This window comes from Hipposideros armiger, unplaced genomic scaffold (genome assembly GCF_001890085.2).
Source record: "Hipposideros armiger isolate ML-2016 unplaced genomic scaffold, ASM189008v1 scaffold_1313, whole genome shotgun sequence".
Taxonomy (NCBI): Eukaryota; Metazoa; Chordata; class Mammalia; order Chiroptera; family Hipposideridae; genus Hipposideros; species Hipposideros armiger.
In genome coordinates, this window is record NW_017732663.1 from 34,948 (window position 1) to 38,296 (window position 3,349).

Below are 3,349 nucleotides of genomic sequence, written 5' to 3' on the forward strand. Positions count from 1 at the left end.
CAGATTGTCTCCATTGGCCAATGGCAAAGGATGCCCCACAATACACCATCAAAGGCAGCCAAGCATTATGTGCAATGCTACAGTGACAACACCAAAGGGTGACTTGCCCCTAAGGTCTATCTAGGTCCAGCAGGTGCTGCTCAGGAACACTTGACACCACGTCAGTCCCATGTCCATACAGAAGGCCGTGGATGTTAGCCTGGAAAAAAAGCAGTAAAGCGTAGACCCTTGCCCCTTTGATGCTCATTGTCCAAAAGCCTGCTTCCTTGCCTCTGCAAGCCTAGCAAATACATTGAGAAGAGAAATGACAGTTTCCATGCATATGGTGCCTTGCAGAACTCACAACACTCTTTGCTAGATTATCTTGTTTGAGCCTCACAGCCCTGTCATGTACATGGGAGAAAGATCATAACCCAGATTTTTAAAATGAGGAAACTGAGGACTTTGAAGTCCGGGCCCATGATCACAGGGCAAACACGCAGCAGAATTGGAGTTTGGAACCCAATTTTTCTAACTGCTGACCTCAAGCTTTGCCATCCACATTTGCTTCTCCAAGCAGGCCTCAAACATTTGAAAACATGGTCTCCTGGTGATGTTTCACTGACCCCAGCCACTTGTAGCAACACCATCTCCCCCCCGCCGGCATTTGCTCTTATTTCCAAACCAGCCGTAATAAACTTAAGTGTCCATGGCAGCAATCTTCTCAGAAACCAAATAAAACAGTAGAGGCAACAATGTTCCTTTCACTGGTAATGATATGAAGTCTTAACATCCTTTTAGTCGTATCTGTTTCAATGGGTATTGATGAATATACGGTAAATAATACTGATAACAGTTAAATTCTGACTGGTTAAATATGCCTCTAGTCAGGCTTGTTGTGTGTGGTTGGGGTTGGACTCTGTTGAGGGCTCCCAGCCGAAGCCATGAGTGGAGCTCAGGTCTAGCCTGCGGCTGCCTTCATCAGACCTTGCCCCCTGGTCCAGGGCTGCATTCACCTGCAGAAGGTGAATTTACTTTTATAATTCTGACCATTGATTGGCCTGTGCTTCTAAAAGGCAGCATCTGCCGACAGGGCAGCCTTTTCTTAATACACACCGAGGTGATCTATGGGTTGTGGCAGCATGGTACTATACCTATGATACCACATTTACCAAAAGCCTGTGGGGTAGACAACATTATCATCATCACTTTACAGGAGAGCTAAGCAAAGTTTAAAGAGCTTAAATGATTTGACCAAGGCCTCACAGCTTGAGCCACTTTGCTGTACCCCATGAGGATACCCATGAGCTCAGGCTGCTTCCCCAAGGATGCTCAGTCTCCCTTCACCTGTGTCAGACCAGGTCTGGCCCCATGCAGGCAAAGTGCCATTGTGAGTGAACTTCTGAAACTTAATTCTGGAAAATAGCCTGAAGATAATCATCAGAAAAAAAAAAAAGATTTAAATGTATGCTTGCAGATCTGAGCAAAGATCCTCAGGCAACAAGTTTTCATAGACGATAGTTCACACTTTATCATTCCTATTTCCCAACAGAACTAAGGGAATAAAATGTACCATATTTAATGCAATAAGGACTTTGGCTGAAGAAGATTTTATTTTAAAAATCGAAAGGACCTGAAGAGCAAAAGGAAGACTGAATTCTTGACCCCTAAAGAAGCATTCATAAGGCCAGGAATGCCTGACTCTTTCCCAGAAAACCACTGGTCCCCCTCCTCCCTATCTCCCTGATTAAATATTCTTCCACCTCAGCTGTTGTCATGGTAACAGCTTGGGTCATGTGGCTGTCCTTTGCAATCTGTTTATGGAGCTGCTTGTTATTCTCACTCCAAGGCATAGTGACAGCTCATTTAGAATCAATCAAACATTTATTAATAGAGAGAGAATGAAGGGGCATAGTCTCTTAATTGAAATTCTCTGGTTTCATAGCAAGGCAAGAGCAGGGGAGAAATAATTCACAGGTGGGGGTGGGGGAGGCTATATTGTGTGGGGGAAGGAGTCCGCTCTCAGAAGTGGAATAGATAAAGGTTCAAAGCCTGGTTCCCCTGCTTTCTTGCTATGCGTTTTAGACAAGTAATGAAACTCGGCTGAGCCTCATTTTCTTTTCAGAAGTCGTTGTGAGGCTTAAAGATAATGAAAATAAAAGCCCCTACCCCTAGGAAGGACTTAATAAGTAGCAGCCGTTATAAATGAGAGTGTTGTAAAGATGGAAAGTAGAGTGAAACAAAAAGAAAATCATGATTTAAGGCTGACTACTAAAGCAATGAAATTATTTAGCCTAGCAGGTACTTTCTTTTATTTTTTTAATTAAATTTATTGGGGTGACAGTGGTTAGTAAAATTACATAGGTTTCAAGTGTACAATTCTAAAATACATCATCTATGTATAACATTGTGTGTTCACCGCCCAGAGTCAGTTCTCCTTCCATCACCATCTATTTGACCGTCTTTACCCTCTGGTAATGACTAAACTGTTGTCTGTGTCTATGAGTTTTTATTTTGTTATTTGTCTTATCCTTTGCTGCTTTCAGTTTTATATCCCACATGTCAGTGAAGTCATGTGGTTCTTGACTTTTTCTGTCTGACTTATTTCACTTAGCATAATAATCTCAAGATCTATTCATGTCGCAAATAGCACTATTTCATCTTTTCTTGTAGCAGAGTAGTATTCCATCGTGTATATACACTACATCTTCTTTATCCAATCATCTATCGAAGGACACTTTGGTTGTTTTCATGTCTTGGCTACCATTAACTAATGCTGCAATGAATATTGGAGTGCATAAATATTTACAAATAAATGTTTTCAGATTTTTTTTTGATATCCAAAAGAGGAATTGCTGGGTCATATAGTAATCCTATTCTTAATTTTTTGAGGAACCTCTGCACTGCTTTCCAAAGTAATTGCACCAATCTACATTCCTACCAACAGTATATGAGAGAGTTCCTTTTTCTCCACAGCCTCTCCAACACTTGTTATTATTTGCTTTGTTGAAGGTAGCCATTCTAATTGGTGTAAGGTGATATCTCATTGTGGTTTTGATTTGCATTCCCCCAACAGCTAGTGAAGTTGAGCATGTTTTTCATATATCTGTTGGCCATTTGTATGTCTTCTTGGGAGAAGTTTCTGTTCATGTCCTCTGCCCATTTTTAAATTGGATTGTTTGTCTTTTTGTTGTTGAGTTGTATGAATTCCTTATATATTTTGGATATTAGCCCCTTATCCGAGGTGTTGTTTGCCAATATCTTTTCCCATTCAGTTGGTTGCCTCTTCATTTTGTTGATGGTTTCTTTTGCCGTGCAGAAGCTTTTTAGTTTGATATAGTACCATTCATTTATTTTAACTTTAACTTCC